At 43.4% G+C, this 27071-nt stretch overlaps 1 protein-coding gene and 1 long non-coding RNA gene across 4 annotated transcripts in view; both read right to left on the reverse strand.

Annotated features, from left to right (window-relative positions):
- KLHL32 (kelch like family member 32) overlaps positions 1-1568 on the reverse strand; it is a 221428-nt gene extending 219860 nt beyond the window's left edge. For all 3 annotated transcript variants that reach the window (XM_070376574.1, XM_005892257.2, XM_070376576.1), the window contains exon 1: positions 1191-1568. The gene's annotated coding sequence lies outside the window, so the exon portion shown is untranslated. The remainder of the gene's footprint in view (positions 1-1190) is intronic.
- A 6793-nt stretch (positions 1569-8361) lies between these two features.
- Positions 8362-27071, reverse strand: part of LOC138989169 (uncharacterized) — a 34201-nt gene continuing 15491 nt past the window's right edge. Inside the window, exon 3 of the long non-coding RNA XR_011465380.1 lies at positions 8362-8497. This is a non-coding gene — a long non-coding RNA (uncharacterized lncRNA). The remainder of the gene's footprint in view (positions 8498-27071) is intronic.

A 27071-nucleotide genomic window follows, 5' to 3' on the forward strand; every position in this document is an offset into this window, starting at 1 on the left:
GGGTTCCTGTGAGACAAACCTCTTCACTGGGCCTCACGCAGTGCTCCAGGAAAGGATCCAGTCCATCACGAAAAAACCCAAAAGTATCTTCAAAGCTTTTCTGGGCTTCTTTCCTCTCTACATGTTAATATAAGCTCTAAAACCTTAGAATATGGTGTATTAAGCCAGGGCACACATTTTATATCTATATCTATACATACAGATGTATGTCAGAAGCCAATAAGAGGAGATATATGTATACACATAGCTGATGCACTTTGCTGTGTAGCAGAAACAACACTGCAAAGCAACTATACTCCAACAAAAAAGGCTACTGCTAATCACCAAAAGAAAAATAATAAGAGACTCGAAAGAAAACAGAATCTTCTCAGAAAAAGGGCAGAGGAGCAGAAAACTGTACTTAAAGAGTAATACCATAAATACAGAAATGTTAGCAAAGATGTATGTTATGAATGCTATCTCCCTACATTAAGAATTCACATACGCATTCCTGTTCTGGTCATTTTACGACAGAAGATCATCCTTGTGTGAGGAATCACAATTAATTCATTTACTGCTTTTTAATGTTAAGACAATCACACAATCACGCTTGAGTGAACTGCAACATATAATGGGAGAAGGGATTCTAATTGGAATCAGCTTTCTTTATAAGATGGGAGTAATTTATGATTTAAGTCACAATCCGCTGAAAAATCACTCTGACGAATCCTTTTTAAAGCACTTCATACAGGGCAATTACCGCTTTTCTTGAAGTTGAATGAACCCTTCGCTTGAATACAGATTGAGTGTCAAATTACCACATGGTCCTCAGTGTACGTTTTGTTTTTTGAAAAAAATCAAAGTAAATAACAGCATTATTTAAGAAACCAGTTCTTTCAACAGACGCCCCAAGACTGATGTTTAAGCAAGTCTCCTTGGCAACCAAGGAGCCAAGTACATCTTGGGCCAGGAGGAAGGGGAAAAGGGACAGCAACTCTAAGGGGTGGGTAGAATAAGTAACCGGGAGTAGTAACTGCTCCCGCTAGACGACGCTGCTAGAAGCTGCACGGGCTGCAAAGCCCCTGAAATTTCAACTCTGATCTCGCCCCCACTGGCTCACAAGCAGACTCCCACCCTCTCCCACCGGTTTGAAGAACCAACTCCGAACAGGTAACGAGGAGAGAGGGTGAGCTGTCTGCGGGGTTACGTACCCGAGGCGGCAGCGCAGGCACCTGGCTCTGGTTGATACACAATGGTCGTACTTCGCCCTACGATGCCCGATGCCGAGGTTAAGAGAAACCGCAGTAGCTTCTCTCTGCCGGTTTGGGGATGCAATTGTGAAGAACGAGCGCGTTAGCGTGTGTGTGCGCGTATGTGTATCCGTGAACGTGTGTGCGAGCGTGTGTATGTGTGTCTGCGCGCTCCCCGACTCTCCCGCAGGGAAACGGTGTTTCCTAGTAAATAAAGGCAGCAGCCAGCCCTACGGGTGGCGCGTCCGGCTAGCTCTGCGCTAGGCGACAGCGTCAGGTTGGGAACGCACCCCCGCGGACCCGCGCGGCTCAGACTGCGAAGCTGCTCCTCCCTCTCGCGCCTCTGGCGAGTCAGCGCGCACGCTCGCCCCGCCCCCCGGCGAGCACGCGCGCCCCACCCCCAGCATCCCGAGGCGCGCACGCCGCGCACCTCCGTCCCCTTCCTAAGGAGAGCCAGCGCGCGCCCGCTCTCTCCGGAAGCCTACCTCCCCCGTGCTGCACCTTTCTTGCTTTCTGGCACCTGCGCTGCCCACTGCTGGGTCGCTTGGACCGCCTGCCGTTTCAGCAGCGTTGCCTCCTGCGACGACCGAGACACCGGGAGCCAGCCTGCCTGCTCCCAGACTGCCTCCCAGGGCTAGAGAGCGACCTACCGGAACAAATGGCCGTGACCCCAACTTGCAGTAGCCGCGAGCTCTGGTCCTCTGCTTCCCTCCCCCCGACCCAACTAACTTGTAAAGTTCAAATTTCCCCTTTTCCTAGTGGCCGCTTTGCAGGACCTATATCTCGGCCCTCCTTAGAATAATACACTTTATGGTACTGTTGAAAAGGGCTTTCCAGTAACCTTAAGAAATGACAGGGGATCCCAGGGTTGGATGGAAGCCTATTTGGTTGCAGCTAACCCAGCATCAAACCTGTAAACAGACAGCATCCCCAGAATACCACCATTAACTTCTGCGGCCTGGCCCACTCTGGTGTCACTTGTGGGTGATTCATGTCATTTTTGTATAAAACATGCTTAGAAGCAAAGTGAATGATTTTGATAGGTAAAATATTATGTTACACTTTGGAATTGAAAAAATTTTATCCAGTATGGAGTTACACAGCCAGTTAACAGTGAAATGGGTGCTTCCCAGGAGGTGCTAGTGGTAAAGAACCCGTTTGCCAATACAGGAGATGTCAGAAACACAGGTTTGACCTGTGGGTTGGGAAGATACCCTGGAGGAGAGCATGGCATCCCACTCCAGTATTCTTGCTTGGAGAATCCCCACAGAGGAGCGACTGAAGCGACTTAACCATGCGTGCATGTAACAGTGAAATGAAACTCTCAATTGAAGTAAACTGTGTTTTGTAGAAGATCAGGATTTAACTTTTAGGAAGATGGAATTTCACAGTTGAGTCTCTTCGCTTGCAGGTTCTTCCACTGTCGGGCTAGGAAACAGTGCCCTGATCTATCTGAGGTGTCCCTAACATTCTCATTAGTCTCAATCGTTCAGCAATTTTTTTTTGCTCAATCCACACTGACTCCCTTGTAGCCTCTCTGGCCATTCAGTGCTTCATTGCATTGGTCTTGAAATTTGGACTTTAGATCCTCAGTCCTACTTGTCTAGCAGTCCTGGACACCAAGATGGGCAGAGGGAGAAGAATGACAGACTGGTTACAAACGTTAGGTGCAGTATCATTTTCTAGAATTTTTCATAAGCAGTTTTACATTTTCCATTAAGTCTTATTTTATACCAGAAGTTCAAATGTCAAACCACACTTGAACCTAAATTCTGACAATGACTTAGTGTCAATAAATACAACACTCCCTTAACATTAGTAAAGTATTTTGAAGGTGCTTAAAATTTAAACTCATCTATAGCATAATGATTAGATTATCTGTTTGTTTATAGAATTGTTCAGTCACTAGGTTGCTAAGTCGTGTCTGACTCTTTGTAACCCTATGGACTGAAGCCTGCCAGGCTTCCCTGTCCTTCACTGGAATAAATAGAAGCTATTTATTAAAAAAAAAAAATAGAAAAGCAAAGACTATAACTGTATTTACAGAGAAAAAATATGTCACCAACTCACCACCTGTGCGACTATAGAAGGGTTTCTTACTGCTCAAGCCTAGTCTGTCTTGTTCATCATTGTATTCCTATAAGCTAGCAGAATGCCTGTCATATATTGGGGGCTCAGTTAATATTGTTGATGCATAGATATTGAAGTTTAAAGAAGAAAATTTATATTGTCTATTAAAATGTTTAGTTCAGAGAGGGCAATTTTCTCCTAAATGCCTCCTTTAGACTGATTTAAAGTACAGTTTTTTAATTTAAGATGTATTTTATTTCTCTGAAATAAGACTTGGCATTTTGTTAAACAGCCGTAAAAACTCAATCCAAGTGTGTTTTCTAATATACTCTGTTACCAGAACAAATAGATTTTAGGCACTGTTTCTCCCTTGGGCACCGATTGCAGCCATGAAATTAAAAGACGCTTACTCCTTGGAAGGAAAGTTATGACCAACCTAGACAGCATATTAAAAAGCAGAGACATTACTTTGCCAACAAAGGTCCGTTTAGTCAAGGCTATGGTTTTTCCAGTGGTCATGTATGGATGTGAGAGTTGGACTATAAATAAAGCTGAGCGCCAAAGAATTGATGCTTTTGAACTGTGGTGTTGGAGAAGACTCTTGCGAGTCCCTTAGACTGCAAGGAGATCCAACCAGTCCATCCTAAAGGAGATCAGTCCTGGGTGTTCAGTGGAAGGACTGATGTTGAAGCTGAAACTCCAATACTTTGGCCACCTGATGCGAAGAACTGACTCATTTGAAAAGACCCTGATGCTGGGAAAGATTGAGGGCAGGAGGAGAAGGGGACGACAGAGGATGAGATAGTTGGATGGCATCACCAACTCAATGGACATGAGTTTGGGTGGACTCTGGAAGTTGGTGATGGACAGGGAGGCCTGGTGTGCTGAGGTTCATGGGGTCACAAAGAGTTGGACATGATTGAGCGACTGAACTGGACTGAACTGAACTGAACATAAGGTAGTTCTCTTTGTTAAGAAAATAGTTTAAAACAATGCTTCACAAAAGCTATGCAAAAAAAAATTTTGAGCTCTTAAAATGTATTTCACAGAATGATCAGTGTAGGGCTTCAACTGTCAATAATTAGATGTTTTCCCTGTTTCAGTCTAGTGATATAAGACATAAGTTTCCACTCCAGAACAAACACCTGTCATGGTTGCCTTGTCCCATAGCGAATGAGGAGCTCAGTGTCATTCTTAATACCTCTGTCATGGTTTTCTGTCATAAGCCAGTAGTGACATGAAGGAGTTGCTGAGCCAAATTTCTAATTATTCTTCCAAGGGAAACAGATCATTATAAATTATGCCTAAACCAAAATTGATTTTTTCTTGGCTGATACTCTGTAGTTCTCAAGTGGAAAATACAAAATAACTAGCTTAACAAAACACCTCAATTTATTCAGTTACCTTTTGGGTACATTTTGTAGCTAATTCATTCTACTTATTGGAAGCTGCTGCTGCTGCTAAGTCGCTTCAGTTGTGTCTGACTCTGTGCGACCCCATAGACAGCAGCCCACCAGGCTCCCCCGTCCCTGGGATTCTCCAGGTAAGAACACTGGAGTGGGTTGCCATTTCCTTCTCCAATGCGTGAAAGTGAAAAGTGAAAGTGAAGTCGCTCAGTCATGTCCGGCTCTTAGCGACTCCATGGACTGCAGCCCACCAGCCTCCTCCGTCCATGGGATTTGCCAGGCAAGAGTACTGGAGTGGGGTGCCATTGCCTTCTCCGTATTGGGAGCTAGTGTCACTCAAAACTAATAATACCATGGGAAAATCTTTTACCATTAATATTTTTGATATTTATATTCTCTGCCACATTATCTGGTACCAAACACTGTTATTTATGTTGTTTTTAGCCTAATTCAGTATAATCAAGTAGACACATAATGGATGCTTAGAAAATATTTACTGTTCTGAACACAAAATAGTCCTTGCCCACAAGACAGAATATTCTAAGTGCTCTACTAAATAAGTACAAACAAAATACAAAAGGGGTTCTTAGTCATCATTAGGGGAGGCAACTTCTAAAATAAATTGAATTTTTTCCATGTATCGGATTAACAAAGATGTAAAAAGATGATAATATCCAGTGTTAGAAAATGGGTAAATAAGAACGTGAATGCACATGGATACAAACACTTTGGATGACAACTTGCCTGTATTTACATTTTTTTAATGCACATTCCTCTTGTTAGAGCAATTCTACTTCTAGGAATTTATCCTGGGGTTACTGTTGGTTTGCAAACTCCCCTCATACATGGAGGGGAAGGAGAGACTGAAAAAAGAGGCAGACCACTCCAGATTGGGAGGTGGCTGGTTTAATAAACAAGGGAACTTACACAGGAGTAGATCTCTACACCTGCCCTCTAGAACCTTCAAAGTTTATATAGAGGCCTTAATGGGGTTCCATCACACACGTCATTCAGACAATCTCAACAATGCTTTATTCTTTCAAGGCTATGTTCTTGGAACAGCTCCCAGTGTAGGAAAGATGGGCAGAATATGCATTCCAAGAATGAGGGAGGCGATGAGGAGCCTTCAATTGCCTGAGTCCATCTCATGAGTCAACCAGTGGTTACGTCCTCTCCATGACCTCCTCCAGGACTTACCTCTATAGAAAAATGAAAAACTGGGTGGAAGATCTAAGTAGACATTTCTCCAAAGAAAACATACAGATGGCCAAAAAGTGCATGAAAAGATGCTCAACATCATGAACTATTAGAGAAATGCAAATCAAAACTATAATGGGGTATCACCTCACACTGGTCACAATGGCCATCATCAAAATAATGTGTGTGTGTGTGTTCAATTGTTGTCATGTCCAACTCTTTGCAACCCCATGGACTGTAACCCACCAGGCTTCCCTGTCTACAAACAATAAGTGCTGGACAGGGTGTAGAGAAAAGGGAATCCTATACTGTTGGTGGGAAGGTAAATTAATGTAGCCATTATGGAGGTTCCTAGAAAACTAAAAATAGAGATCGTTACATAACCTCATACTATGTCATGATGCAACAATCTCACTCCTGGGCATATATCTGGAGAAAACCATAATTTGAAAAGAAACATGTACCCCAGTGTTCATTGCAACACTGTTTACAATAGCTAGGACATGGAAGCAACATAAATGTCCGTCAGCAGAGGAGTGGATAAAGAAAAAGTTGTACATATATACAATGGAATATTACTCAGCTATAAAAAGCAACAAAATAATGCCATTTGCAGCCACATGGATGGAGCTAGAGATTGTCACACTGAATGAAGTCAGAAAGAGAAAAATATCACGTGATGTTGTTTATATGTGGAATCTGAAAGAACTGTACAGATGAGCTCATTTACAAAACAGAAGGAGTCACAGATATAGAAAACGTACTTATGGTTATCAAGGGGAAAAGTCAGGGGCATAAATTGGGAGGTGGGGATTGACATATACACACTATCATATATAAAATAGATAATAAGAACTTACTGTATAGCATAGGGAACTCTACTCCATACTCTGTAATGACCTATATGGGAGTGCATATATGTATATGTATAACTGATCCACGTTACTGTACAGCAGAAGCTAACACAACATTGTAAATCAACTATACAGCAATAAAAATTAATTTTTTAAAAATGCAAATATTATGTAAAAGAATGTTCATGATAGTCAAAAGAAACAGGGAAAGAGAAAAAAATAGAGAGAGGGAGGGGTCCAGGTGGAGCACATTAGAATCCATTATTTGGAGACAAGTCAAATTATTAGGATACTATGTGGTTATTTTAAAAAATAAGTAGATCTTTAAACACTAATGTCAAAGGTGTATTACTAAATGTAAAAAAGCAAGTTGAAGATCAATAGGAATAATATGAACTAACTTGTATAAAAGCAGAGCAAGAGTGGGAGGAGAGGAGGGAGATGTGTACATAAAAATATATTTTTTCATTTTACTGGCTCAGGTGGAAAGGGGTGAATCTCAAGCAGTCAGGAAGTCCTGACATCAGTCAGGCCACCCTGGCAACTACATAACTATGGGTCTGTTAGTCACTCAGCTGTGTCTGACTCTTTGTGATTCCATGGACTGTGGCCCACCAGGCTTCTCTATCCATGGAATTGTCCAGGCGAGAATACTGGAGTGGGTTGCCATTTCCTCCTTCAGGGGTCTTCCTAACCAAGGGATAGAACCTGGGTCTCCTGCATTGCAGGCAGACTCTTTACCAGCTGAGCCACCAGGGAAGCCCTCTACATAACTATCTGCATATAAGCCTGATAAGGATATAAGACTAAAACACACACATATATAAACTGACCCTATACTTCCAACACTTGGTAAACAAAGACCCAAGATTTCTCCCTTTCAACTCTGATTCCATACTCTTTCCTGACTTTCTCCTTTTCTTTTTGGCCATGGTCACAAACCAATCGCAATATTTTGCTGAGTCTCCTGTATTAGTCACAGTTCGTTGAATTCTGTTTTCAGTGGCAGACACTGATTCTGAATCACTTAAGCAAGAATGCACTTTCTTGGACGGGCACTGGTGACTCAGCAAATAGAGAAGGGCTGGGAGGGAAAGTCCAAAGAGTCAAGCTTTGAAAGACCAGAAACCCAAAATAATATCATTCTAGCCAAGATTCAAATTCCCAGGAGAGTCTATAATTAAGCCAGTCTAGGTCCTAAGTCCATCATGATGTGGTTTGTGATTGGAGAGGCAGTGGTGAGGGATGGATTTGACCATATGGAATGGAATGGGAAAGAAGTAGTTCCCAAAAGGAAAGGAGTAGTGAAGTTCTCGCCCCCGGCCCCCCACCCTACCCCCACCCCCCTCCAAAAAGGCAAGGGATGCTGGGCAAGCAAAACCAGTGACTGTCCATTACTGCTATCTTTTAAATGGAGACAAAACTAAAGAATTTTTATTTCCTTTTATTATCTACTCTCCCACCCTTTGACTGCTTCAAAATATATTTCAGATGGGATTGAAGCTATTTGGAAGCAAATTGATGAAAGTTCTTTTTAAAATTTATATTTATTTATTTGACTGTGCCGTATCTTAGTTTCAGCATACAAACTCTTAGTTATGGCCTATGGAATCTAGTTCCCCAGCGGGGATCACGCCTGGGCCCCCTGCATTGGGAGTGCGAAGTCTCAGCCACTGGACCACCAGGGAAGTCTCCAAAATTCTTTTCGGTGATATACATTCTTTTAAAAGTGAAGAGTAACCTATGAAATACAAGGATGACACCTCAGGAACCCTGTTTAGAAAAATTGTCTCCCTTATGTTTAGGCCACCTATTGCGGAATTTAAAGGGAACACTTGATGATACATCAAAATTTTAGTTTCTAAGTTTAGAACTATCTGTGTGGGATCAATTTTCACAGAAAGTTCAAGACCATCTTACATTAGTATAATGCAGATGAAAGTTCCTAATGCTTTGAAAATTCTAATCCCACAGCAGCAATGTATGAATTTAAGCATGCCATTAAGAAAAAAATTAACGTCATTCATTAAATTCATTCTTTCATTCAATCATTACTAATGTTTCCCAGGTCACATCAGCCTAAAGGTAAAATAGGTCATGCAGCTGTCAAAAATAACAAAAATATTTTTCCAGCTTCAGCCTGCCACTTAACAGAAAGCATCAGCCCCACTTCAAGTTGTCTCAAAGGTATTTTACCCAGGAGCTCTGATGACTCACCCGGCGTATCTTTGGTAACAGAAGAGGCAGCCTTTTTGCTGCAGACACAGTACATGCGGCTTCCACTCATGCCTTGGACATCAACTCTTGTCCTTTTACTGACTTTGTTTTTCCTTAACACCTCCTTTCTTCCAGAACAAAGGCAATCTTGCCTTCCAGAGGCATAATGTCTGGAGATGTTAGTGTTTTTCATGACTGCAGAAGGAGGATGCTACTGGCATCTAGAGGATGGAGCTAGGGATGCTACCAAATACTCTGCAGTGCACAGAACAGCCCCTCACAACAAGAAATATCTGGGCCAAAATGCCAATAGTGCTGAGGCAGAAAGACCTGAGTCTCAGAAAGCTGGCCTACAGGACAATCTGAGGAACAGTAGCTCTTCCATTCTCAAAAATCACCTCTGGTATTTTTAAGCTAAACATGCTCCTCCTCTTTGCCTCTCCTTAGGATGATAGGATTCTTTCAACATTAAAAGCAGACTTGCCTCCTCTTTAGAGAATGTAATGATCATCTGAGACACTGAACAAGAAACAGTCTCTCTGTCATAGCTATTGTTTTCTGTTACCACACTCTTTCCGGCCCAATCCTCCTTCTGGTAACAGATCCGGCTGCCTTGACCTCGAGGGGTGGGCCTATAACTCAGGTGAGCCAAACAATAGGCCTTCCCCAGGTTTTTCTTTTTCACTCAAGCTGAGGAAAGAGAATCTCTTTTCTGGCCTCATGACTATATAGTAAGAGGCTCTGGGGGGAAACATCTTGAGATAATGAGGCTCTCCTACAGAGAGAAGCAGAAAGGAAGAAAGCAAGGAGAGAGGAGGAAGTGAGAGAAAGTAAGCGCTTTCATCCCAGGTCTTCCCAAGTCCAGCTCCATTTCCGTACTTCCTACCATTTGATTTTATGTGCAGTTTTCATCTTCTGTTTAAGCTAGGTTAATCAGGGTCTTTATCACTTCCAGCATAAGAATTTTGGCTAATACACGTGTCTTCAAAATCCTTAAAATTCAGTACAGCAGTATAGAGTAGCAGATGAAAGTGGAGCAGTACCCTGTGGCTCCTGGGCACAAGAGTCTTTCTGTGCCCACCCTTTCTTGCTTGTAGGAAACAGGCTTCATTCAGCCTCCATGACCTTCCCTGAGTTCCAAAGGGCAGGTTCAAACAGTTGCTAATCAGGAGAGAGAGGGGGGTGTGGAGACTAGAAAGGAGCAATCAAGAAACAGTATTGCAGCCTTGGGGCCCAGGGTCCTGGTTAACTCTGAAGATATATAAGTAAAAATATCTTTGAGCTGTTTTGCAGATACTGAAACTGCCACCAGCTGGAAGAAGTTAATCATATGCTCCGCATAAGCATGTTGGAGTAGGAAATGGCAACCCAATCGAGTATTCTTGCCCTGAAAATTCTGTGAACAGAGGAGCCTGAAAGGCCACAGTCCATGGGGTGGCAAATGGTTGTGATCTTGGATGGCCTCAGCTTGCAGCAGCTTGGATTGGGGCTTGGGTTCCCAGCCAGAGACTGGGCTGGGTTTCGCGGTGAAAGCACAAGATCCTACCCACTAGACTGGGCCCTTCTGAATTTTCAGAAAAGAATTCCGACAAAGACAGTAAGTAATGAAACAAGTATAGAATTTATTAAGAGGAAAAAGAGTACAATAAATGTGGATAGACACACAGGCAGACTCAAAGGGAGAGTCCCAGAGTTGTGCCCTCATGGCAATTTGAATTACTTTTATGGGGTATTTCTTCCAGGTTTCCTTTGGCCAGTCATTATCATTTGCCTTGAAGGAGGAAACAGAACAGGCTTAATCTTGAAAGCAGGACTCCATCTTGAGCCGGACTGTGGACTTTGAGCTATATGCCCAGTATCTATGGAAATGACATACCAACTGGAAAACCAGGCCCCCAGAAGGAAGAGCTCCAGGGCTCATACCCAGACTCTCTGTAACTTAAAAGAATACCCTAATTCTCTGTGTAACCAAATAGAATCATACATTCTGCTGCTGCTGCTGCTAAGTCGCTTCAGTCGTGTCCGACTCTGTGCAACCCCATAGACGGCAGCCCAACAGGCTCCCCCATCACTGGGACTCTCCAGGCAAGAATACTGGAGTGGGTTGCCATTTCCTTCTCCAATGCATGAAAGTGAAAGGTGAAAGTGAAGTCGCTCAGTCGTGTCCGACTCTTAGCGACCCCATGGACTTCAGCCTACCAGGCTTCTTCATCTATGGGATTTTCCAGGCAAGAGTACTGGAGTGGGGTGCCATTGCCTTCTCCGAGAATCATACATTCTATTATGCTTATTGGGGTATGACCACAGGCCTATTGATAATTCTCTACTGTTAACCACTTAGGCTTAAGGCATATGAATCACAGGTTAACTTTAATGTATCTTTTTTTTTCCCTTTGTTCCGACTTGTTTCAGGGAATCTGGGAAGGTGGGTTTGGGCACGTATATAAGGTTTTCACAAAAACTGGCTGGGGTCCTTGGCTAAGAGGAGACTCTGCCTTAGCCCTGCCAGTGTAATAAACTGTACTCCACTATCTGCATCATCCTTCTAAGTGAGTTTGTTTCCCGGAACACGTGGCTACAAAAGCCTGGCTCACAGTCCATATTTGGTATATCTCAGGATCCTCCCATGTGTGTACATGAGTCTCTTAGCCAAGATGGATCTTACTGAAAAGCATATGGGTAGGGAACACCCCTTTGCATAACTCCCCTTTGGCCTTCCAGGAGCCTTTTCTGTGCATGTGTGGCTGGGGAGGGCTCCTGGCTTCACGAACAAGAAATGCGTGGTCTAGCCAGGGCCCAGCCTTCTCCCTTACTTGTCCTGCTATTCTTGTCTTGGAGTTTCAGTCCACAGGGAATGAATCTCCAACTCCTTTACCCTGGGTGGGGGGGGTCCTATCGGCCTTCTGCCTCACTTGGACATGCCTGAGCACACCCATAAGCATGTAGACCCCAGACTGGCTGGAAACAGAAAGTTGATGATGCTGACTACCGATTACCTCACCACCAACCAATCAGAAGAATGTCCACAAGATGATGGTGTTCTTCTCTTTACTGTAAAACTCCTCACTACCACCCTCCAGGTTGGGACACACAATTTTGAGGGCGTAGGCCTGCTGTGGCCCCCACCTTTGCCTGGCAAAGCAATAAAGCTATTCTTTTCTACTTTACCCAAAACTCTGAGATTCAACTCTGTATGCTGGTGTACAGAAGCCAAATTTCAGCTAGTGTAGCATGAAAAGTGCCCCAGTGAAGTACATACAGGGCTGCTGAGGTTCTGGTTATGTTTTGCACTCTAAAAAGGATTCAAGATTGTTCACTTTGTAACTATTCAACAAGTTGTATATTTGCTTTATGGAAAAAGCTGTTCCTTTTTGATGAGCGCTAGTGAAAGTTGCTCAGCCGTGTCCGTCTCTTTGTGACCCCATGGACTATACAGTCCATGGAATTCTGCAGGCCAGAATAACGGAGTGGGTAGCCATTCCCTTCTCCAGGGGATCTTCCCAACCCAGGGATCAAACTCAGGTTTCCACCATTGCAGGCGGATTCTTTACCAGCTGAGCCACAAGGAGGCTAAATAGCAAATTAAAGGAATTTACAGGAAAGAAAAAAGAAATGATATTTCATCTCAGCCATTAATAATGGCTTTTATTTAAATTAAGTGTAGAGGAGGAAAAATAAATGACCTTTTCCTCTACTCGCTTCTGTTATATGCCTGAGATCCACGAATTAAACTGTCAAAAAACAGATTAACAGGAGAGAAAGCATCCAAACTTTATTTGATGCTAATATTTTAATTTCTCTGCACGTGGAGGTCCTCATAGAAAAGAGTGAAGACACAAGAATTAGTTACACCTGGAGGCTATATAACATTTTTAACAAAGGGCAGTAAATTGTAGACAAGACAAAGGAAAGGGGGTTTGGGTTTTCAGGGTGGTAAGTTGTGGGAAGGTACATATTGGGGGAACAAATGGAAGATAAGGGCAACTTAAGTGAAGTATGTTTGTTCAGACCCATCTCTGTGCTGATTTTCTGGCTCCAGTGATAAGCCTTGTTCTCCTGTGAGAAATGGAGTGTTTCGTATCAGTAAACAAGGATGTCACAGTCATCAGCAATTGCAGCCCTCCAACGTGAGTTCCTGGGCCTAAGGGCACTTAGGAAGGGGATGAACACCTGCCATCTAGCAGCCATCAGGACTGCAGTCACTCCCCATGGTGAGCCCCAAGGGAGCTCAGGATGTGAAAAAACACTGGATACTGGCCCAGAATAGCTGAGATCCACATGAAAGGAACAATTTCAGTGAGCCCAGATTCTTACATCTTCCCATACATAGAAAAGCCTAAATTACTTAACAGGATATCTGGTTTTCTTTAATTAACAATCTTTCGATGTTCAGATTACCTGCCCTTTGTTGCAAAACTTCTATATAACCTGGCTCCTCCCCTTGCCTCCTCAGAGCAGTTCTCTCAGGGTTACTTGAGATGTTGTCTCCTGGGCTTGAAGTTCTAAACATTCCCACCAAATGAAACAGAACTCTCAACTTTTTGGTTGTGACTATTCTTTAAGTCAACACCTGGTCAGTGAGGGGAGGGGAAACACTGTCACAAAGGAAACTTTGAGCACATGGAGGGAAAAGAACTCTGTGTTTGCTGCTTCTTAATTGCTTTCAGCAAAAAATAATCCATAGGCCAAAGAGGCATATTTTGGGGTGGCATATTTCATAAGTAAACTAGAATCTTATTTACATTATTCAGATGACAGAGCATTCTTAATTCTCACTCTTCCTACTCACAGTTCTATAAATATTCTTTACTCCATTTTTCTGCTCATGAATAAATACTTGGCAATTCAACTTACTTCATCAAGAAATTAATTGCAGAACTGGGGCCAAAATCAGGTTTCCAGCTCACAAACTCAAAGTCCTTTTCATTGAGGTGCACCTGCTTCTGAATGGGAGGAAGAAGTCACTGAGAAGACAGATGAGGCCACTCACTGCACCTCCCCCTCATCTTGGCCACCCAACTCCCAGGGAACCTACTATATATCCCTAGCATTCATTGTCATAAGTTACTGAACTTTCAGGTGTATATTTAAAAATCCTCCATTAGGCTGTAAGTTTTACCCTTTTGTTTTTGGTCTTACATTTTCCCATGCCCAGGACAGTTGTTAGAAGAGTACTTAGTAAATGTTTGTTAGATGATAAATGGATAGATGAATGCATGCATGTGAAGCGGTGAAATACAAAACAATTTTTGGGATCATTGTGATTGAACTATACAACTCAGTAGAGGAATACTGAGAAATCCCTTCAGCAAAGTAGATTGGGGCAAAACTATAGGAAGCTGTGAATGCCAACTCAGGGTGTTTGTACTTTAGCCAAGAGGCACAGGTGATATTAACTCTTTCTCTTCTGGAGGGCTGACCTTCCTAATGGGTTGGAGGAAGAGTTTGTATAATTGTCTAGGATTTAGGTGCTGGGCGTGTGGCTGCAGGGGCTGAGGAAATGGACAGGGAAGGAACAGTGTTGGGGTTGTCACTAGATAAATGCACTTCTACCTCATGAGCACATGATGCAAGGTCACCAGACTGGTACCTGGTACATGGGCAGTGGTGCAGGGAGTTAGACAGTTTGTCTATCAAACCAGGTTTCAAATGCCAGCAAGATGGAGTACAAGTAAGATCAAAGGGCGGAATCGTAGTTAAGCTTGCACAGGATATGGAGTCAAAGTTAAACAAGTCCTTAGCAAATGCAGGGGGTCCTTGGTAGTGTTTAATAATGATATCCCTTTGTATTCATTGCCTATTACTGGAGTAACAAATGATCACAAAAATAGAGGCTTGGAACAACACAAGCTTAATTATATTACTGTTCTGTAGGTTGGGTGTCCAACAAGGGTCTCACTGGGCTAGTATCAAGATGTCACCAGGGCTGAGTCCCTTCCTGAAGAAACTAGGAGCAAATCTGTTTCCTGGCCTCTGCTAGCTTCCAGAGGCTGTCCACGGTCCTTCACTCTTGGACCCTTCCTCCATCTTCAAAGCAAGGAACCCTGGGACAATTCATGCTTAGGATGCCCTCTCTCAGGTTCTCTTTCTTCTGCCTTTCTCTTCTACTTTTAATAAGCCTTGAGATTACATTGGGCCCCCTAGATAATCCAGGATAATCTCCCTATTTTAAAGTCATTTGAATAGCAGCTTTAATTCTACCTGTACTCTTAGCTCTCCTTTGCCACATAAGATTACATATTCACAGACTGCACAGATTAGGACATGGGCACCTGGGTTGGTCATTATTCTATCTACCACACTCTTTTCCCTGGGAGGGATGGCACCAGACCTCGATTGCATGATAAGAGCCCTACTTGCTGAGGGGCAAATATATCCAGGGAAAGCCTAGAGACCATCTGAGCCAGGCCAGTCTCAAAAATCACACTTTCTCTCAGACTTTTTTCCCAGTCATGATGAATGTTTATTTGTGGAAATAGAGTTCACATTTCCTCTGCCACACTCATCCAGACTGGTGTGCTAGAGCTATATTGTAAGGCTTGTGAAAAGCTTTTATTGCATTTTCAAGAATTTTGCAACATCGGGGTGACATTGTCTACGGTAGGACTATTAACACCATAATAATGAGTAAATGCTGCAAATGAGGGCCTTTGCCCTGGGAGATACAGTTATTACACATTTGCCATACCACTTAGTACATATGAACTTAAAAGTGAGTATCATCAGCAATCAGGCTGGGACCCACATGATTTCAAAGATAGTAGCTGACTGCTCCAATTAGTCTGGGCCTCCCAGACAAACACTAAAACCATATATTACAATTTTGTCTAATGAGCTTCTGCTCTCCAGTAGGATACACAGAATTCAGTTTATTAGTTGCTAGGGTGTTGCCAAGGTCAATCAGAGTCATAATGTACCTAAGCTGGGTGGGCATGCCAGGAAGGCCTTCCTCCATGAATAATATTGGTACATCTTAATCTTAACAAGATTACAAACACTCACAAATCCACCCTTCATGAGGGCTCAAGCACTTCAATGCTCATCCAGGAAGTAGAGAATTAGCAGAACAGGTGACAATATTCCACTGGAATATGGAATCATGTAATCCAATATTACATTGGAATCATGTTTTATCCATATTCTTTCAGTCAACCAAAAAACTTGAGCTTGTTCTAGGGATAGAAGGATCACAAGCTACCTTGGTGGGAAATCAGTGGTGTGTGTGGGTACACAAGCATACAGGCAGTGGGTAGACGAGAAAACAGACAAATGAATAAGTAATTACAATGCAGGGTGACTGGTTCTTGGAAGTACTCAATTTTATGAGGGTCAGCTTACTGAGGTTGCCCAGGGTCAGGCAAGCAGTCCTGAATGAAGTAACATATAAGCTGAATCCAAGTAGTAGTAATAGTACCAATAATAACAAATATTTATTGAGTACTTCCATGCTTCAGGTCTTAAACTCATTTTACTTCATTTAGTTCTTCTGACACCCATGAAGTAGGTATAATTATTCTCCTCATTTTACAAATGAGGAAACTGAGACACAGCTAAGTTAAATAAAGTTGCCCAAGGTCTTATAGTGGGAGTAGGACTGGGAGAGTATGAGTTAAGGGATGTTGGAGAGAAGATTGTTCCAGTAAAGAGAATAGCATATGGAAAGTCAGGATGGGTTCTAGGAAAAGAAAACAAGTTTATCTGATTAAACATTCAAGTGCAGGGTGATGAACTATGAAAGCAACCAAGAAAAGCTTGCTTAGAAGCAGATTAGATCATAAAGGACCTAATAAGCAATAATGTTTATTTGTTTGCTTGCAGGTAATAAGCAAGTTGGTTTATTTTAAAAGAATCACTGCAGTATAAGTATGGAAACAGAGGGAGAAAAGCCAGAGAGGAACGTGTAATCCAGGAAAGAGATGAGAAGGAATGAATATGCATGATGAAGGGGGTGTAGAGGGGGTAAGAGCTGAGGATGCTGCCCAGGTCTGCCTAGGATCACTGGAGAGGTGGTTATATTCATCACTGTGATGGGAAACACAGGAGGAAAGGTAACTGCCGCCTGGATTTTCTGGGGGAAGATAAGTTCTGGTTCAAAACACATCTGAAAGGCCTATAGGACACCTGGGAGGAAGTGTCCAGGAAGCAGGTGGCTCGATGGGTTTGTTTCTAAATAATATTGTGTGCTGAATAAGCACAGGTATGCTGTGCCGTGCTTAGCTGTTCAGTCATGTCCGACTCTTTGCGACCCCATGGACTGTAGCCCTCCAGGCTCCTCCATCTATGGGGGTTCTCCAGGTAAGAATACTGGAATGGGTTGCCATGCCCTCCTCCAGGGGATCTTCCCAACCCAGTGATCAAACCCAGGTCTCCTGCATTGCAGGCCGATTCTTTACCATCTGAGCCACCAGGGAAGTTCACAAATACTGGAGTGAGTAGCTTATCCCTTCTCCAGGGGATCTTCTCAACCCAGGAATCAAACTGGGATTGTATATGTATAACACTGTGGGAAAGTGTTAGAAAAAGTTGATGTCATCTCTCAGAATATGGAAATAACAGTGGTGTGGAAAAGGCTTTGATTGATGGCCATTTGTGAGTGCAAGTGTTGGTGGGTCCACCTGCCCCTCTACAAGCTGAACCATGAATGCTGGAAACTGAACACTGTCATTCTATACACGCAGACGTAGCTTCTCTATCACCTGTTTTTTCCTGGTGTCAAAAGACTCAGAATAGAGGTCTACAGCAGAGGCCCCACCTCCCTCTGCCCTGGCTTACAGAAAAGAGGGGCTGGCCTGACAGCTGAGTTTCTCTAAGTTAAAGGCTTTCCCAAACTGCCCAGAGCATCAGACAGAGTGTTCAGAGCACAGAGTTAAATGGGAATCTACAATCAGTGAATCATGGAAAGTGCCCCTTGGAATCACAAATCTAAGAGCAGAGACAGTTTTCAAAAGCTAGGAATGGCGGTCAGGGATTGGAAAGTCTTGCTGAAAAGAACAGGAAGCAGTGGGTCCAGTGAGGAAGAGGCAGGAAACTTTGGCTGAACACTGGAGAGCTGTTGTTGTTTTGTTCAGTCACCCTTCCGTGTCTGACTCTGTGACCCATGGACTGCAGCATGCCAGGCCTCCCTGTCCCTCACCATCTCCCAAAGTTTGCCCAAGTTCATGTCCATTGCATTGATGATGCCATCCAGCCATTTCATCCTCTGGTGCCCTCTTCTCCTTCTGCCTTCAATCTTTCCCAGCATCAGGGTCTTTTCCAATGAGTTGGCTGTTTGCATCAGGTGACCAAAATGCTGGAGCTTCAGACTCAGCATCAGTCCTTCCAAGGAGTATTCAGGACTGATTTCCCTTAGGATTGACTGGTTTGATCTCCTTGCTGTCTCAGGAGTCTTCTCCAGCACCACAGCTCAAAGGCATCAATTATTTGGCATTCTGCCTTCTTTACAGTCCAGCTCTTTTTCTATTTTGTCTTTTTATTGAAATACATGTTTTTAAATTTTATTTTTGATTGAAGGATAATCGCTTTAAATTTGTATTGGTTTCTGCTGTACAACATGAATCAGCTGTAAGTATACATATGTCCCCTCCCTCTTAAGTCTCCCTCCCACCCCCATTTCCTGATTCCACCCCTCAAGGTCAATACAGAGAACCAAGCTGAGCTCCCTGTGCTATCCAGCAGCCTCCCACCAGCTAGCTATTTTACACATGGTAGTGTATATATGTCAGTGCTACTCTCTCAATTTGTCTCACCCTCATAGTGCCATTCTTGGTGGAGAATGATTCCACTTGTTTCCAGCAGTAAAGTATGGGGGAAGAAGAGGGGAAGATGCCAACTGACTTAACATCACTGAGTTGCTGGTATCAGAGGCACATTCAAGAAAAACAAGAGCCACAGTGAAACAACATACCAGCTTTCTTAATGTTTGATCAAGTGCCCAAGAAATTTCAAAGCAGAAGAAAAACATGAGGCTGTGCACAGTGTTCATATTTAAGGTTACATGGGGGCAGCCTATGTCTTCTCCCCTGAATCTGCCCATTTGACTCCTAAGCCTTAAGTGTGAGATCTCACCAATAACAGAGAAAGCCCAGTCTGAAGCACACTTATCAGGGCTAGGGGTCATTACTGGCAGAATAGGCCCTGATAAAAACCATCCCCTCCCCTCGTTCCCCATACAGTGACTGGTAAGCACTCAGGAGGCTTCGGCCCAGGAGCTGCAGAGCCTGCCAGGAGCTTCTGATTCCCGTTCTAACCCTGTGACATGAAGACATCCGTCAGGGAGGGGAATGGGCTGGCTGCATCCTGGCCGAGGAGCTGGAACTATTGGCGGGAGAGCTGGCCGGAACTGCCTCCTCTAGGAGAAAAAGCAGATGCTTGGCTGGTCTGTTTTCAGGATGATATCTGTAAGTGCAGGGAAAGAGGAAGCTGCAGGCCTGGGTCCTGCCTTGAAGGCATAATAGCTTCATCCAAAAGAATGTGACCTAAAGAATGTTTATCAATTACATTCATCATTCTTCCTGCTCCTACGTGGGAGCTAAAAATGGGGTAGAAAAACAGTTCATCTTCTCTGCCATAGTTAACGAGCAGAATCAGGCCTGCTTTCCAGGAAGAAAAGAAATGGGACCTGATTTTAACAAATCAATCATTTAGTTAGACGTAAAGAAAAATTTCTTTTTTTACATTTCCTTTTCTATTTCTTTGGCTGCACCAGGTCTTAGTTGTGGCATGAGAACTCTTAGTGGCAGCATGTGGGATCCAGTTTCCAGAGCAGGGATTGAACCCGGGACCCCTGCACTGGGAGCATGGAGTCTTAACCACTGAACCACCAGGTAAGTCCCTAGACATAAAGAAAAATTTCTTAATGTAAGAATGTGTCAATCCTTAAGGAAATCAGTCCTGAATATTCATTGGAAGGACAGATGCTGAAGCTGAAACTCCAATACTTTGGCTACCTGATGCAAAGAACTGACTCATTGGAAAAGACCCTGATGCTGGGAAAGATTGAAGGCAGGAGGAGAAGGGGATGACAGAGGATGAGATGGTTGAATGGTATCACTGACTCAATGGACATGAGTTTGAGCAAACTCCTAGAGATAGTGAAGCACAGGGAAGCCGTGCTGCAGTCCATGGGGTCTCAAAGAGTCGGACATGACTGAACGACTGAACTGAACTGACTGAAGAATGTGTAGTGGGTTGAACTGTGTCCCCTAACTCCAGATACCTCTGAATATGATGACCTTATTTGGAGATGAGTCACTGGAGATATACTTAGCTATGGTGAGGTCATCCTGCAGTGGGACCAGTGACTAATCCCATACGAGCGCTCTTCTCATCAAAAGAGGGAATTTGGATATAGACACACACACACACAGGAGAATGTCATGTGAGCATAAAGGCAGAGATCGGCACTTCTGCAAGCCAAGGAATACCAAGGATTGTCAGCAAACCACCAGCTGCCAGGCGAGAGGCCTAGAATAGATTCTCCCACAGCCCTTACAAGGCATCAACCCTGCCAAACCTTGAGCTCAGATTTCTAGCCTCCAGAACTGCAAGACAATAACTTTCTGTTGTTGAAGTCATCCAGTCTGCAGTACTTTGTTAAGACAGCCCTAGCACACTATATTGGAGAAGGAAATGGCAACCCACTCCAGCGTTCTTGCCTGGAGAATCCCAGGGACAGCCTGGTGGGCTGCCGTCTATAGGGTCGCACAGAGTCGGACACGACTGAAGCAACTTAGCAGCAGCAGCAGCAGCACACTATATATAGAATGTCAAAACACTAAACATTTTAAAAAGATATTTAAAACATAGTTGTATCTTATATTTTTATTTTTTTAAATTTATTTTCAATTGGGGGAAAATTGCTTTACTATGTTGTGTTGGTTTCTGTTGTACAACAGTGCAAATCAGCTATACGACTATACATATACCCCCAGCCTCTTGAGCCTCCCTCCCCTCCCCCCATCCCACCTGTCTAGATCATCACAGAGCGCCAGGCTGGGCTCCCTGAGTCATATTCATATCAAATTAATCATATATAATATATAAATAATTATAACTTTAGTAAATCAGATCAGATCAGATCAGATCAGTCGCTCAGTCGTGTCTGACTCTTTGTGACCCCATGAATTGCAGCATGCCAGGCCTCCCTGTCCATCACCAACTCCCGGAGTTCACCCAGACTCATGTCCATCGAGTCAGTGATGCCATTCAACCATCTCATCCTCTGTCGTCCCCTTCTCCTCTTGCCCCCAATCCCTCCCAGCATCAGAGTCTTTTCCAATGAGTCAACTCTTCACATGAGGTGGCCAAAGTACTGGAGTTTCAGCTTTAGCATCATTGCTTCCAAAGAAATCCCAGGGCTGATACTACTATTTACTAATACTACTTTAGTAAATAGTAGTGTTTTAAATAAACAGTTATGTACTCTGTACAAGCATCTGCTTAAATGTCAAAGCTTGAGTTTCTTCTGGTTTTGTGTCTTTCTAATTTTATCAACAAACTGCCAAATCTAATTGCTTCATAGTAATCCAGATTTAAATCATATTTCTATTAATAACTGAGGATTTACCTAAAAGGCTTAGCGGATTACCTGAGGAAATGCAGCAAAGATTGAGGAATAAATCAGTAACTCCCATTAAGACAAAATTGATCTTTTAAAATAAACAAAAATTATAAACTTGCATTTTATTATCAGGAACAGATCTCTATTAAGCATATATTTCAGATCACCATATACAGTGATGGAGGTGTATGGAGGAGGTGACCAAGATACCTCTCCATGGGTTCTGCAATACAGTTGGGAAAGCCAGTGCAAAAGTAGAAACAATAAGCAACACAAGTTAGAGTGTCACACAAAATGCTTCTGCTTATCTAAATACTGCTTACATTTTTTGTAACAGTATTTGCAGTTGTGAGCAAGGGAGTCAATCTTCTCTTATATAAACTTATCCTTGGATATTGTCCTTTGAGAAATCTCTGACAACTGTGAAAAAAAGGAAATCTTTATCTTTTGCATATCTTCTGTAGGACCAGGGTCATTAAAAACGGAGGTCCTAGGTGTGGAAATTCTCAGATGCCATTCTCTGGTTCCAAAGGAAAGAGACCCTATGAAAGGGGAATGTCATAGGTAGTGGAGAGGTCTGTTGAGGGTGCAGGACCGCGCTACAGCTCTTCACTCCTGAAGGGAGAGGCTGCTGTTGCAGGGTCTGGCAAAAGTGCCATCTCAGAATAGAGTTGCAGTGGGCTTCGGTAACCTGGCTTGCTTCCCAACATGTGTCTTGTCTCTGAACTCCCAGCACACACCTCCAGTGTTCTTCCTGCCTCTCCTCTTTCCCCACTGTCACATGTATGGAAAAGTGCAAAGTCATTTAAATCTTCTGATTCAAAACTATCATCCATCTTCTTAATAATTACACAATTCCAGCAGGAAAAATGGTTGATATTCTATTTCTCACTTTTTTTTTTTAAGCTGCAATGGGTCTTCGTTGCCATTCACAGGCTCTTTATTGCTGTGTGCAGGGTATAGTTACAGGGAGCAGGGGCTACTCTTGCGGAGCAACGGCTCTAGGACACACAGGCTTCAATAGTTGTAGCACACAAGCCTAGTTGCCTCACAATATGTGGGATCTTAGTTCCCAGACCAGGGATCGAACCCATGTGCCCTGCATTGGCAGGCAGATTCTTAACCACTGAGACACCAGAGAAGTTCCTATTTCTCACTTTTAATGTGTCCAGATCATGATCCCATGCCTGCACACAAAAGACACAGCACTTTCAATCTCCTCTCAACATGCTGATGTCCTGGCAATAGCTCTGTCTGGTTTCCTCTTATGAGTAGCTCTCAAATGCTGGACTGACAGTCCATGTGGAAGGAAAAAGCACTGGATGGCGAATCAGTATACTGGATTCTAGTTCTGCTGCTGCTGCTAAGTCGCTTCAGTCATGTCCGACTCTGTGCGACCCCATAGACGGCAGCCCACCAGGCTGCCTGGGATTCTCAAGGCAAGAACACTGGAGTGGGTTGCCATTTCCTTCTCCAATGCATGAAAGTGAAAAGTGAAAGTGAAGTCGCTCAGTCGTGTCCGACCCTCAGCGACCCCATGGACTGCAGCCTTCCAGGCTCCTCTATCCATGGGATTTTCCAGGCAAGAGTATTGGAGTGGGGTGCCATTGCCTTCTCCGGGATTCTAGTTCTGAACCTTCCCTAACCATCCATAGGATCTCATCGCTCATGAGTCCTTTCTCTCAAGCTGTTGATTATGGAGCTCAGAGATGGGACTGACTTAGCTAAAGATTAGCCCAGAACAAGGTGACCAGGGCAGTAGAAGACTGGCTCTTTTTAAAGCTGTGGGATAAACTGGATTACAACTAACCATAGTCCAGAACCAAAATCAAGACCAATCACACAAGGTGTTGAATCAAAAACCAGGTCATTAAAACCATAAAGAGGCTCCAAAATAAGCCTTTGTGACACATGTGAAACTCCAGGGAAAGTGGTAGTCACTTAGTCACGTCCGACTCGTTGTGACCCCAGGGATTGTCTATGAGGAGACTGCCAGGAGACCCCAGGCTCCTCTGTCCATGGAATTCTCCAGGGAAGAATACTGGAGTAGGTTGCCATTTTCTTCTCCAGGGGCTCTTCCCTGGATCAAACTGGGATCGAACTAATCAAGCTCTTCCAGTGATTAAACCTGTGTCTCCTGCACTGCATTGCACGGGTTCTTTACCGTCAGAGAACCAGGGAGCAGAGAGTTAATTTTAGGAGCTGTCAGGAACGTTTTTCTCTAGGCAGTGTGTTAGTCTTTACACCCCCCACCTCCATGAGGTTCTGGTACGTGTGCATGCTCAGTTGGATCCAACTCTTTGTGACCCCCCGGACTGTAGCCCACCAAGCTCATCTGTCCATGGGATTCTCCAGGTAAGAGTACTGACGTGGGTTGCTATGCCCCCCTGCAGGGATCTTCCCTACCCAGGGGTCAAACCCATGTCTCTCGCGTCTCTTACATCTCCTGCATTGGCAGGCAGGTTCTTCCCACTAGTGTCACCTGAGAAGCCCATAAGGCTCAGGTACGGATGCCCAAACCCCATGACCCACTTCCTGACCTGCATCAGGTCAGTTAGTGTCCCTCTTGTTGGGAATTTACACCTGGGGTGGAAAAATTCCAGTAGCACAAGACAGCTGGACCTGAGTGACCAGATGGTGACATCTCAGCCCCCTGCTGAGACATCTCAGAGTTGTCTTAGTTTATATTTCTAAAGGCACATGACAAGGCTCAGCCTCAAGGTTGCATTCCACAAGAGAGCTGAGAAGGTAAAGCAAGCCCCCCTCCAAGGTATACCCGGGCCAGTCTGTCTTATAGGCTGAAATCCCACCATCAGAAATTTCATCTCTGATTCAAAGTCTCCTGTCTGTTGGGACAGAGTTCTCATTATGAGCATCTAAGAGTGAGTGATCAGATGACTGACTACAGGATCAGGGCCAAGGAAAGCTTTCAGCATTATGAGAGCACATGACTGGTGTCAGGCCTGGACCAGGTGTCCTGAGGCAGACCACACGGGTGCTCACCCCTCGGAGGTTACTGCAGGCTCGGGCAAGGGAAGGCGTGGCTGAGGAGCCCCAGGGAACGGGAAAGCCGTAAGAGATGGGCCTGACCTTCAGGATTTTCACTCACCCCAACTCTGTAAAGGCTATTCTTTACCACAGCAGTCCCCAACCTTTTTGGCACCAGGGACTGGTTTCATGGGAGACAATTTTTCCATGGACTGGGGGTGGGGCAGTGGATTGCGGATGATTCAAGGGCATTACATTGACTGTGCCCTTTATTTCTATTATTATTACATCAGCTCCACCTCAAATTATCAGGCATTAGATCCCAGAGGTTGAGGACCACTGCTTTAGCAAAAGACGACAGGTTCCATCTGTGAGCATCAAGAAACGTAACAAGGTTAAAGAGTAAAAATATTTTGCGTATTTGACAGGCAGAATAGTAAAGTCAAACTGTCCAATCTGAGGCTGTTCCTGAGAGCTGGGAGAGGCGGGAATCAGTTTGCAGATGAATTCTGGGTCACAGTTGTACACACCAGGATAAGTGCCCTATTTATTAATATGTACTTATTACCTTCCTTATTTGTGTGTCTTTTGTGAAAACTCCATATATCCCATCCTGCGTTTCACAAGCAAGGCTTGGAGTTGCCTAGAAAGCATTGGAATAGTGGAATGGAACTCTTACAGTTCTGGAGGTCTGAAATCAGTTTAACTAGGCTAAAAATCAAAGCGTCTTTAGGTCCATGTTCCCTCTGGAATCTCTCGGGAGGACTCTGTTTCCTTGACTTATGGCTTCTTTCTCCATCTTCAAAGCCAGCAACATAGCATCTTGCTTCACTCATCATATCATCTTCTATGTCAAACCTTCCTCTGATTTCCTCTTTTACGGAAATTCATCATGGCATTTAAGGTTCAGTGAGATAATCTCATCTCAAGAGCCTTAAATGAATCACGCCTGCAAAGTCTCTTTTTCCAGACAAGATACTGTTACACATTCCAGAGATTAGGACCTAAATGTGTTTGGGGTCATTATACAGCTACCACACCTCTAGATCTTAATTGACCTGTGTGTTAAGTTTAGGAATTTTGCTTTATGATTTATTATTTGTGAGGACAGGAATCTTCTATCTGTTCTATTGGATTCTGATGAAAGAATTGATTAGTCACTCACATGCAAAGTAGAGCTGTTGTTGTACACCTTAGGCACTAACTCAAGCCCTGATTTCAGGGGGTGGAGTTAGAGGGCTGGCAAGGAAACAGGGATGGGATGTTGACATTCACATGAATCATACTTCATTTGTCATCCAGATCAACAAACCAGTTAAAAGCAAAAATGGCCTTGTAGCAGGACAGAAATGAGCTGGGTGAGCTCAGTTTGGGCATCATGTGATTACAGAGTCACTCTTGTGATGAACAGCCAACTCTAGAGCCTTTTCGAGGGAGGAAAACCAGTGAAAGGGAAGCCTGTGGGCAGTGAGGTATGCAGAGAGGGCAAGACACAGCTTCAGGAGCTTCAAATGCACAAAGTGTTTAAGTCATACTATGACTTTATTGTTCAAGTCAATAAAAATATCATTGAAAGCAAATAATAACAAATTTACCAAATATAAACCCATCCAAAAGTCTGTATCTTTTCCTCATTCACAGCTTTTTGAAAAAGACTGCCATTATTTTATGGTTGTTTAGCAAGATGCCCTTGTTATTGTGATAAGATGAATAGAATTTGTCTCAAAATAATGGCGGAACATAGGAAAATGGGAAGGTATATACAAGAAAAAGTTAGGTTGGCCATGAATTGATAATGATTGATTCTGGCTAATGGGCACATGTTGATTCACTATACTAACTCTATATTTAATTGTGTTTGAAATTTCATAATCAAAAGTTATTTTTTAAAGGGCTACCACTAGTTTTCCAATAAAACCACACTGGTAAAAAACAGGTTTACCTCTTACTTGCATAAACATTTAAATTTCTTATAGTAAACACATTCAAACTCCTTATAAAATATAGCCAGGTGCATGAATTTTTTTTGACCAAAAGAGAAGGCCCATATACTAGCTTACTAGATCACATTGCTGAGACCTGTAGACAGAACTGATGTTTTTAGCTTTCTCTGGAAGTATAAGGGTTATGTGCCTGAGGCCGTGGGTTGGGAACCTGAAAGTCAACAGGATCATAGGGGTACATTCTGAGCTTCTCTTTGATCAAAAGCTCTAAAAAAGATTAACTACATCAAGAGTGGCATGAGATTAGGAAAATAGCTGACTACATTTCATGCTTCAGCCTCTGAACCCTGTCTCTGAATCCCATCTATCCATCCAGATTAAGGGAAAGACATATGGAAACAGTGTCCCTACAAAGACCCCTTGTTAAATAGGCATCCCTAAAAAAACCGGGAAATAGATGGGAAATAGATGGGAAAACAGGGGAAACAGTGTCAGACTTTATTTTTTTGGGCTCCAAAATCACTGCAGATGGTGACTGCAGCCATGAAATTAAAAGACGCTTACTCCTTAGAAGAAAAGTTATGACCAACCTAGTAGTATATTGAAAA

This window comes from Bos mutus, chromosome 9 (assembly GCF_027580195.1).
Source record: "Bos mutus isolate GX-2022 chromosome 9, NWIPB_WYAK_1.1, whole genome shotgun sequence".
NCBI lineage: Eukaryota > Metazoa > Chordata > Mammalia > Artiodactyla > Bovidae > Bos > Bos mutus.